This window comes from Dromiciops gliroides, chromosome 4 (genome assembly GCF_019393635.1).
Source record: "Dromiciops gliroides isolate mDroGli1 chromosome 4, mDroGli1.pri, whole genome shotgun sequence".
NCBI lineage: Eukaryota > Metazoa > Chordata > Mammalia > Microbiotheria > Microbiotheriidae > Dromiciops > Dromiciops gliroides.
This window is the reverse complement of record NC_057864.1, coordinates 253,772,010-253,784,159: the sequence shown is the minus strand read 5'-3', so window position 1 is coordinate 253,784,159 and position 12,150 is coordinate 253,772,010. Positions and strand designations below refer to the sequence as shown.

The 12,150-nt window shown below is 37.2% G+C and overlaps 1 pseudogene; it reads right to left on the bottom strand.

Annotated features, from left to right (window-relative positions):
- Positions 1-501: 501 nt before the first annotated feature.
- LOC122754986 lies at positions 502-1,387 on the bottom strand (annotated as a pseudogene).
- Between the last annotated feature and the right edge of the window lie 10,763 nt (positions 1,388-12,150).

Sequence of the window (12,150 nt, the reverse complement as noted above, 5' to 3'; positions counted from 1 at the left end):
ATTGAAGAAAATCTTCTCTCTCCTTATTGTTCTCTGGAATTCTGCATTTGCTTGGATATATCTTTCCATTTCTCCTTTACCTGTTGCTTTCCTTCTTTCCTCAGTTATCTATAAAGCCTCATCAGTCATTTTGCTTTCTTGTTCTTCTTTTTCTTTGAGATGATTCTATATGATACTATATTGTGAACTTTAGTCCATAGGTCTTCAGATATTCTACCAGATGTAATCCCTTAAATCTATACATCATCCATACTTCATATTCATAATGGAAGTTATTTAGGTCATACCTATGTGGTCTGATAGTTTTCTCTACTTTTTTCAATTTAAGTCTAAATGTTTTGTTTTTTTTTTAATGAGGCAATGAGGGAAAAGTGACTTGCCCAAGGTCACAAAGCTAGTAAGTGTTAAGTGTCTAATCCACATTTGAACTCAGGTCCTCCTGAATCTGGGTCCAGTGCTCTATCCACTACGCCACCTAGCTGCCCCCTAAGTCTAAATTTTTCAATATGAAGCTTCATTATCTAAGCCACAATCAGTTCCAGCTCTTATTTTAACTGACTGTATAGAGCGTCTCTACCTTTAGTTGCAAAGTATATAATCAATCTGATTTTGATATTGACTATCTGGTGATGTCCATGTATATTATAGAGTCTCCTTTAGGATTGTTGAAAAAGAGTATTTGCAATGATCAGTGAGTTATCTTGACAAAACTCTATCAGACTCTGTCCTGCTTCATTTTGTACTCCAAGGCCAAACTTACCTTCCAATTATGATTTCCTACTTTAGCATTCAAATTCCCTATAATGAAGGTGAGATCTTTTTTTTTAGTGTTATTTCTGGAAGATATAATTCTTCATAGAATTGAGTAACTTTTGCCTCTTTGGCATCAGTGGTTGTAGCACATATTTGTATTACTGTAATGTTGAATAGGTTGCATTGGATTTGAACAGATATCACTCTGTCATTTTTGAAATTATAGCCCAGTACTATGAGAGCTACTCCATTTCTTCTAAGGAATTCTTGCCCACAGTGGTATATGTAATGATCACCTAAATTAAATTCACCCATTCCTGTCCATTTAAATTCACTGACAGCCAAGATGTTGATGTTTAAACTTTTCATGTTTGACCACAACCAGTTTACCTTAGTTCATAGATCTTATATTTCGGGTTCCTATACAATATTGATTTTTGGAGCATTGGGCTTTCTTTTTGTCATCAGACACATCCATAGCTAAATTTCCTTTAGGCTTTGGCACAGTTGCTTCATTAGTACTGGAGCTACTGGTGGTTGTCCTCTGCCCTTCTCCAGTAGTGGATTGGCTACTTTCTGACCTGAGGGGCTCATATACTGATGTCATCTCTTTTGTCATTTTAGTACTGTCCATGTTATTTTCTTGGAAAAGATCTTGGAGTGGTTTATCATTTCCTTCTCCAGTGGACCACCTTTTTCTGAATTCTCCACTATAACCTGTCCATCTTGGGTATTCCTGCCCAGCAGAACTCAGTTTCATTGAGCTACATAAGCCCCTCTACCACATCAAGGTGATGATCCAGGAGGGGCTTTTTTTCTTCCATAGGGCTGATCATAATATCATAGCAACACTGCAGTACCAGGCCAGCTTTCTTGAGAGTACTGCTTTTCATTGGAATATAAAAGGAAGGCTTATAGATCTTAAAACAAAATTTAGAGCTAAAAAGTGCCTTAGAAATAAGTAGTCAAGTACATTTGATGGAGGGGGAAACAGATCCAGATCTGGGTAGTAACCTGCCCAAAGTGACATGGACTTTGTACCCAGGTCCTCTGAGTCTAAAGCCAGTGCTTTTCCACATCATCACCACCCACTGCCTTTCCCAATACAAAGTGGCTTCTTATGCATATGGGGAATGATATACAAAAGTTGAGTCAATTTCTGATGAGACAAGTTTAAGTGAAATATCTCTGCCTGTAATCCCTTCATCCAATTCCAATTCTAGTCTAATACTGGTCTTGGTTCCTCTCTTGGCTGCTGGAGCAGTGAGTCCTCACTCCATTAGTCCAGTCTGAGTTCCACTCCCAATGTTGTTTAAGAGGTTTTGTTTCTTTGGTTGCAGCTGTTTCACCTCTCTAAAGAAAGCTCCTGGCTCACTCCCTGGTAACTTGAGAAGCACATATTTATCATCAGCTTTTTTATCTTCAACTGACCTTTGCCTTATGCCTAACTCCAAGCCTTTGGGTTTTCCAATGGCTTATGGCTCACTGGGACTTAGAAGCACCTGTTTTCTCCAGGAGAAGGTAGAGGCATCACATTCACTCAGTCATGGAGGATAACCCATCTTGAGCATATACAATAGAGTTCTACTGAGGAACTGGGAGGGGGATAGGAGTAATGGAGTAAGGTGGAGCAAGGATATCTAAAAGTGTTTCCCTTAAGATTCATGGTTTCATATGTAATTTCTTGCTCGTTTCTTTGTATATGGAAATGTTATTTTCCAAGTTTGAGAGAAAAAAATACTTTTTAAAGAAAAGGGTCTTCCCTTAAACAGGTTTGTATGTCTTAGGCTACGATCCAGATATCTAACACTCCATGGAATAACATGAACTGCATGGAGCCCTATATCCCACTTCCTGAAGTTTTGTCAAATGAAGTCCTGCCCTAACCTGTAATGGGGATTAGACTTAGAAACAGCATGTAAACTGGGTTTATAGCCCTTGCAAGGTACCTCACAAAGTGACTTTCTCCCAGCTATAATATATTCTTTTATTTTTAAATTTTTTTTGGTGTGGCAATTGAGGTTAAGTGACTTGCCCAGGGTCACACAACTAGTAAATGTCAAGTGTCTGAGGCCCAATTTGAACTCAGGTCCTCCTGAATCTAGGACCAGTGCTTTATCCACCGTGCCACCTAGCTGCCCCTAGCTATAATATATTCTTATCAAAACAGGAAGTGTGTTTAATACTGTGCTCTGCCTAATTTTTAAAATTAAAAAAATTTAGGATAACTATAAATACTAGCAAACATGAATGTTTCAAAAGTCAAAGACCAGAAAGAGGCATACAAAACCACAGAATTCCATTTCTTTAAAAAAATTATAGACTAAATTTAACAATATAGTCAAAAACAAGACTTCTCTGCTTGTCTGGCCCTCTCTGAATTTCCTTCCAGTCCCAACTAAAATTCCACCTTCCACATGAAGCTTTCCCCTCGCCCTTTTAATGCTAAGGTCTTCCCTCTTCTTATTATTTCCAGTTTGTCCTATATAAAGCTTGTTTGTACATAGTTGTTTGTTGTATCCTCCATTAGACAGTGAGCTCCTCCAGGGCAGGAACTATCTTTTGCCTTTCTTTGTATTCCCAGCTCTTAGTCCAGGGTTTGACACATAGTTGCAACTTAAAAAGTACTTACTGATTGACTAAATTTTTGACTATATCTTCTTCTACTACTTTGTGTACCTTAAAATGTCTCATGTAGCCTGTTTCTTTCTTTTAAAAAAAATCATTATCACTACCCATAAACTCTGTCCTTCCAAATAAAAACCATCTCTTGTAACAAGTGAGCATAGTCAAGCAAAACAAATCCATAAATTGGCCATATCTGAAATTGCATTTCACATCCCATATCTCTGGTCTATCACCTCTTTGCTAAGAGGTGGAAAATGCTTTATGATCAGTTTTCTGAAATGTTGATTGGTTATTCCAATGATTAGAATTTTAAAGTCTTTCAACATTGTTTTCCTTTACATTGTTTTAGTAATATAAATTGTTCTCCTAGTTCTGCTCACTTTACTTTGTAGAAGTTCATAAAAGTCTTCCCAGGTTTTTCTAACCCTTTCATTTCTAACAGTACAATATGTTTCCATCACATTCAGCTGTCCTCCATTTGATATTTTCGGTTATTTGCTATAATAAGGATTCTGTTAGAGATTTTTTTGGGGTACTTATTGGTCTTTGATCTCTATGGTATAAGCCTAACAATGATATTGCTGGTTCAAAGGATATGCATAGCTTGGTGACTGGGTTGTTTAGAATGTTAAATTTCTCAATAAAAATGTAAGCCCCTTGAGAGTGGGAATTTCATTCTTTGCATCTCTACTATATAATGCAGTTCCTTACACATAATAGGTTTTTAATAAATGTTTGCTTACGATAAAGTTCCAAATTGCTTTCCAGAATGGTTGCACCAAGTCATAGCTCTACCAATTATAATATAATTATAATATAATATTTTTTTATACTCGCAACCTTCCAATAGTTGTCATTTTTCTTTTTTTGTCACCTTTATCAAACTGATGGATGTGAGGTGGAATTTAAAGGTTGTTTTAATTTACATTTTTCATATTTTTACTAATGTAGAGTATTTTTCATATGGTTGTTGATAGTTTAAATTTATTTTGAGAACTTCCTTTTCATATCTTCTGACTATCTACTGGGAAATGGCTCTTGTTCTTATATATTTACATCAATTCCCTATATATGTTGTGTATCAGACCTTGATTAGAGAAATTCAATGCAAATAATGTTTTCCCCAGTTAACTGTTTTGCTTCTAATTTTAATTGCTCTTATTTTGTTTGTGCAAAAGCTTTTCAATTTTAGGTGATCAGGATTACCCATATCCATACTAATTATCTGTGATCCTTTCTATCCCTTATTTGGGAAAGAATTATTCATTTATCTATATTTCTCAAAGTTGTTTCACTTTCTTCTCCTTTAATATCTTTATGATATGACCATTGTATTTAGATTATTTTGTATTTAGGCATTTTTATTAGGTATCTATTTGGAGCTTATTGTTGTATGTGGTGTGAGATATTAGTTTAAAACATTTCTGCCCAGCTACTTCCCAGTTTTCTCAATACATCTACATATATATGACATATATGTACATATATGTGTATGTGTCTCTGTATATATGCATGTATTTGTATATATGTGGTGTCTTTATTCCAATAGTTGCTGTCCTTAAGTTTATTAAACACCATGCTACCATGGTTGATTGCTCTGGGTCTTATTTACCAAATTGTTTCCATTGATCAACTTTTCTATTTTATAAATAGTGTTAATGGTTACTGCTTTTATAGTAAATTTTGAAATCCAGTATTACTAGATCTTCTTTATGCTTCTCTCTTTGTCCTATGATTTCCTTTAAGATTCTTGGCCTTTTGTTACTCAAGATAAATTTTGTTATCATTTGAGTTAATTCTATAAAGTAACCCTTAGTTTGGCATGACATGTAATCTATGAATTAATTTAGGTGGTATAATAATTGTTATTATATTATTCCAGCAAAATGATGAACAATCAATCTACATCCAATTATTTTTCTTCTTTCATTTTTGTAGCCTTCCTAATATTGAATACAAAACAACACAGATGAAATCAATGGCTATTGTAATCTCAGTCACATTTCTCCTCTCTCACAGTTTGCAAGGCTGTAAAAACTAAGGGGCACTTCCAGGTGACATTCACTCAAGGGGTCAGGGTGGAGATTGTTCACTTTTCTTAGGGTTCTTGTCTTCCCAAAGACCAGTCTTAGTCCCTCATGATTCAAAGTGAGAGTCTCCTGAATCTTATGCCTGACTTTCCCTAAGAGATTAGAAATAGCATGGATGGTACCTTTAAAGACTTAATTTTCAGTAACTTTGTGGCATAAAATCATTATAGCCAATCCCTTTGGTATTTCATATATCTAAGAACTCAGGTGGCATAATCCTACACACAAGAGCTCCTAGGAAACACAGTATCAGATATATATAACCACATACTCAAAGAGAAGCTGAATCCAGGGACATACAACTTCCTTTTGCCATGTTATGAGGTTCTATCTGTGTAACAGGTGATTTGGAATTTCCCTGCTGTGCAAGAATGGGGTACTTCTCAAGGACATGGACATGATCACTAACTTCATGGGGTATAGGATAGATACATCTAAACCTTTTGTTAAAGGGTTTATATTATACAGAAATTCTAGTTGATTTCTCAGTGCCTATGATGTGAGTGCAACAGAGGACTGATGATTGAACCAGGAAAAGCATCTACTCAGTAGTCTTTTAGAGGACCTGAGGAGAAAAGCTTGGGACTCTGTCAGCTTTCCCTTGCTCTTCCACCAAGGACAGGAAGAGTATTTCACTCCCTTCATCCCTTTGCAATTATGATGGTTTCAAGGACATGAACTATACTTCTATTTTGTTTAAGAGATTTTCCTTGGAACTCAAGGATTAGAGCCAAAAGAGCCAAAAAAGTATAAGGGAAAAATCTTGATATCTTTTTCTTGTGGTCAATCTCTTTAAGGATTGAACCCAATTTCTGTGAATCATAAATAGAGCCCCTTTTAGAATGGGGGACTCCCTGAGTCATGCATAATATCTTGAAAGTGTGGCTCATTCCTGGGGCTCTCCTAAAATAGATTAAGAAAGCACTTTCTGGGGCAGCTAGGTGGCACAGTGGATAGAGCACCAGCCCTGGAGTCAGGAGTACCTGGGTTCAAATCTGGCCTCAGACACTTAACACTTACCAGCTGTGTGACCCTGGGCAAGTCACTTAACCCCAATTGCCTCACTAAAAAAAAAAAAAAAGAAAGAAAAAAAAAGAAAGCACTTTCTTTTTTTTTTCTTTAAAGCCATAATCAGGGTTAAGTGACTTGCCCAGGGTCACACAACGAGTAAGTGTAAAGTGTCTGAGGCTGGATTTGAACTCAGTTCCTCCTAACTCTAAGGCTAGTGCTTTATCCACTGTGCCACCTAGCTTCCCTAAAAAGTTACTTTCAAGAAAAAAGTACTCTGTGAAGGTAAGTATCAGATTTAGGCAAGTTTGTGCTGGTAAACGTTTAACAACCAACTCTCCAGGAAAAAAAAAAGTACCATGACACACTTTTACATTTCATTTGCATTAACACTTTTAGTGTAACTTTTGTAAGTTTAGAAAATCAATAAAACAATGCATAAAATCCTAATTTATATCATTTGCCAATTTCTGAGGCATAAATGCTCATGCTGAAAATTTAACAACTGGCTCCTAGCATACCACTAGATATAGGCCAGCTATTTACTTCCTCTTCCACAAAAGAAATGCTCAAAGAACAAGATTCAAAAGCACACCTTAACTAATACTTAAGACACAAGATGCTAATGCTCTCTTAAAAGTTAAAGGCATTTTGTTTTGTTTTGTTTTGTTTTGGTGAGGCAATTGGGGTTAAGTGACTTGCCCAAGGTCACACAGCTAGTAAATGTTAAGTGTCTGAGGCCGGATTTGAACTCAGGTCCTCCTGAATCCAGAGCCGGTGCTCTATTCACTGCACCACCTAGCTGCCCCAAAAAGTTAAAGGCATTTTGTGAGACTGCTGGACAAATATTCTCTTTCCCTTCTGACCTGTGCTGTCTATGCAACCCACCAAACTAGATCTCAAGGTAAATGAGGGCAATGCTTGGGCTTTCTTAATTCTTTCAGTTTCAGCATCTTCAGGCACAGAGGCATCTTTTCCTCTGACAAGTAATCTAGGTTGTAGGAGGTACTGCCTTCTGGCAACCAACTGTCACTGACTTAGGAACTCTTGTTCTCTCAGACTCTTGATGTATATACCAAGGATGCAAATGTTCATCTGATCACTATTCTTAAGGAAAGCATTGCAAAGCAGAAGAGACATAAAGTCTAGGTCTAGTCTCAGGTTCTCCTAGGAAAGTATATATTCTTGCTGGCATGTGCTTATAGTAACCCTGGCACTCTGGGTGGGAGGGAAGCACAATTCTACTCCTCCCTGGTTGCTAAAAATCCAAGGAAGAGCTGGCAGAGATTTGAGCAATATAAGAGAGGAAGAAGTGGCCAGCATTTTCTGGTTCAATTGTCTTCAATACACTTCTGTCACAGGGAGCTAGGGACTCATAAGAGCTGCTCTGCCAAGCATACCATTTAGCAAGGGGCCAAAGGACCTTTTCTATCACCAATGGGTCTAGAGAAACTGTTTTTCTTTTCTGAGCATTAAAATGTTTTGCATAAGGTAGTATGATCAAAACTGATGTCATTTATAATAGCAGCATAAGCCCTGCTTATTTCTGCTAATATATGTTGACTGAAGGCAGTGGCAATGAAAGAGAAAGGCTGGTGTACCCCTCACATATATCAATCACAGCCACCTTTGTAGCTCCACTGTACTGAGTTCTTTACTCTGGTGACACTCAGGTACTTGCCTGTATAACTCAGGGGTGCAAGGATGTTTTGAGGATTGAATGAGATAGATCACTTTGCAAATCTTAAAGCTCTATATAAATGTCAGGTATCATCATCAACATCACTATTATTGTTATTATTATTATGTAGCAACTAAGCCTCCAAACTTGTGTGGTCTTTAGTCCCTGGGCCTTCTCTTGCAGTCCTGTAGAGCTTAAGCAATGTTTAGAGAGCAATACAGGGGTGCTGGTAAATATTTAACAACAAAAAATGTGTACACACACTTTTTAAGGTTAAACTGTATTATTAACATTTTTTAAAGTCTAGAAACGAGCAAACAATACATCAAGCACTGAATTGTAGTTGATCACTGATTTCTGAGGTAAATTTAACAATTGGCTCTTGCAAGCCTTAGAGTTGGCTCTAGCATACCCCTTCAGGAGAGTCAGTTTAATATCTTGAATTAAATATCAGGACAGATCATAGTTCCAATTACATATCACTATATATGCATACATTGTTGTTTTTCAGTTACATGAGTGTATGTTTTATATCTATGTGTGTCTATCATCTATCCATCTATCCATCCATCCACTCATCCATTCATCTATATGTCATCCATCCAATATAAATTTCCCCCTTCTCATAGCAGATGTGCTCTGATTTACACTGTCCCGCAACAATATTAACAAAACTAAAGTCAGTCCTTTGAATCTCTTATCTTCTTTTTAAAGACTTTTTTCTTGGGGGCAGCTAGGTGGCACAATGGATAGAGCACCAGCCCTGGAGTCAGGAGGACCTGAGTTCAAATCTGGCCTCAGACACTTAACACTTACTGGCTGTGTGACCCTGGGAAAGTCACTTAACCCCAATTGCCTCATCAAAAAAAAAAGACTTTATTCTTAAATTGGGGCCCCTTTAATTTTGGGTCTATAGTCATCTGATCACTGATTAAGTCTTGTGGAAATCTTTGAAAGCAGAGAAACAATTTTACTTTAGATAGTATAATAGACAGTCTAACCACATCTTATTTTTAAGCAGGTTCACCCTGATTATAATCCTATTTCTCTTCCATTTTTAATAGTTTTATATCTACCTACTTAAAGGTCATAAGAGTTAAAAGTTGAATATGGAAGGGAGATGTGCTCTTGCCTTTCAGTGAAGGTCTTGGAAATTGGCCATGTTTCACTGAGATGTGAGGAGAAACACAAAACTATATATTTATTACCTTCCAGCCAGGAAATACTAGACTAGGCCCAGACCTAAGCATTAAAGTATGAACATATGGACTATTAAAGCTCCCAATTCATATCCTTGGAACTCCATTTCTACTTCTAGAAATAATTTTCTTTTCTCATTTCAGGTCAATTCAATTCAAGTTAAGTTAATGCACATTTTTTTAAGTGCTTATTACTTGTCAGGCACTATGCTAAATGCTGGAATACAGATGCAAACAGAAAGATGACCCCTGCCCTCAAATAGCTTACATTCTAAAACACAACACATAAAAAAAGCTGAAAATCTGGGAGGGAGAGGGAGTAGAAGGTGTCCAGGCCAGAGCATGGTTAAGAAAGTCTGGAAAATCAGGAGAGGAGAGAATCAGGAGATTGGAGAGGAATGAAGACAGCTGCCCTGGGTAATTTCCTTAAAATGGAGGGTGTGGGAAGAACCAACCAATCAGAGGAAGGGGTCTCAGGGGCAGAGTATACTTCCAGCATTTGTAGTCCAGGATGGAGTGAACTTCCAGTGTGTTGAGGCTTCTGTGACATGGAGATGAATGAAAATCAAGCCTTTACTTCCCCCATGAAGCCTTCCTTTCCTGATCTCTCCCAGAGGAAAGGAATCTCTCCTTTCTAAATTATTCTGATAGCACTTTGAACCTCTCATTTGCCTTCATTAGATATTAGTTGTATCATGGACAGCTAAGAGGCACAGTGGCTAGAGCACTGGAACTGAAGTGAGAAAGGTTCCTCTTCCTGAGTTCAAATCCACTCTTAGACACTAAGTAGCTGTGTGACCCTGGGAAAAATCACTTAACCCCATTAAGAGAAGGAAATGGTGAACCACTTCAGTATATTTGCCAAGAAAACCCCAAATGGGGTCATGAAGAGATGGACACAACTGAAAAAATGACTGAATAACAAAAGTTGTATCATACACAGTGCATATCAATCAATCAACAGGCATTTATTAAATTCCTATTGTGTTCTAGAGTCAACATAGGTGATAAACAATCATCTTTAGATCTTTAGAGTGAGATTTAAGTTCTGGGTTCAAGTCCTGACTCTGATAAACTGGGTGTTCCTGCCACCTAAAACTCTCTAAGACAATTAAGCTGTAGATGAGTTTTAGATCAACATTGCTATTCCCTATATCAATGAAATCCAGGCTACTACCTCAAGAAAGATGGTACAGGTATATAATATACATCCCCTCCATTAGACAGTAAGCTCATCATGGATAGAAATCATAATTTTTTTCATCTTCTTGTCTTCTGTGTTTCACAAATAATAATTATACTGATAATAACAAACATTTATATAGTACCTAGCATGTGTCAGACATTGTGTTAAACATTTTACAAATGTTAGCTCATTTGATCCTCACAATAATTATGGGAAGTAGGTTTTATTATTAACCCCAAATAGAAGTTAAATGACATGTCTAAGGTTACATATCTAGTAAATGCCTGAGCTGGATTGGAACTCAGTTCTTACTGACTCAAGGTCTATCACTCATCCACTATTGCCACCTAGATAACTCTAAATACTTAATATGTATTTTTTCTAAGATGATGAGGAAGAAGAGGAGGAAGATGAGGAGGAGAGACAGGCAAAAAACACCCACAAAGCCAATCAGGGATGTTCAAAATATTCCTAAATGACATTTCAATCTTTTACCTATATATACACCATTTTATATTTTATGCATCACTTCCATTAAAATTGTCCGATCCTTAGAGCAACCTTGTGAGGTTAAGTAGGGAAAGTTAAACCAACCATTGGATGGATGAAAAAGCTGAAGTCAAGAGCACTTTAATTGCTTACTAAAAGTCACACAATTAGGTGGAGACATAGCTGGGGAAAAGAAGCCATCTCTAGGCCACTAAATTGGTCCACTTTACATTTTTTCTTGCTGCTTCTTCCTAAATTGAAGTATCCTCCATTTGGATTCTTCCATCCAACATGCTCTGAAACAAAAGCCTTCTGTTGACTGGTACCCTTTGTACAAGCCTAGAAGAGAAACTTGGTACTTAGATATGTCCTCAGTCCTGACTACTACTCCTTAATATATGATAATATCTCTCTACATTCATGATTTTCTCTGGAATCACTCATCTGGCCATGATATGGTCCATCCTTCTATGATAAGTTCTGAATCCTAGTAAATGAGGTCCTAGTAAATGAGCACACATTGGTTATGTTGAGCAGTTGTGGCCATATATAGTTTCTGTCCAAGGCTTAGTGACGCTCAAATTCTTCTACCCCATTTCAAACATCCATAGCTAACACATAAGAAAGATTGTTCAAAGTCCAGTGCCATGACATAACAGTCAAGAATATCACCACATGAGTTTACCTGAATTTGACTTGGTATCATAAATTAATCATATAAATGCACAGAAATCAGTATATTGCTGAGATTTTGAGACTAAGTATGCCCTGAGATGCCTAGAAGTGACATGAGAACTCCTTGTAATTTTTTTTTTTAAGTGAGGCAATTGGGGTTAAGTGACTTGCCCATGGTCACACAGCTAGTAAGTGTTAAGTGTCTGAGGCCGGATTTGAACTCAGGTACTCCTGACTTCAGGGCCGGTGCTCTATCCACTGTGCCACCTAGCTGCCCCAGAACTCCTTGTAGAAGAATTAATCTCATCCTTGGAGAGCATTTGGCTCATAGAGGACAAGAACCATTTGCATTGGCCAAAGATTGACCTTCCAGCTTAAGAACCGACACCTCATCCAAGTGCCCAAACTAGCTTAATATATAGACAAATCTCTTTTCAGATA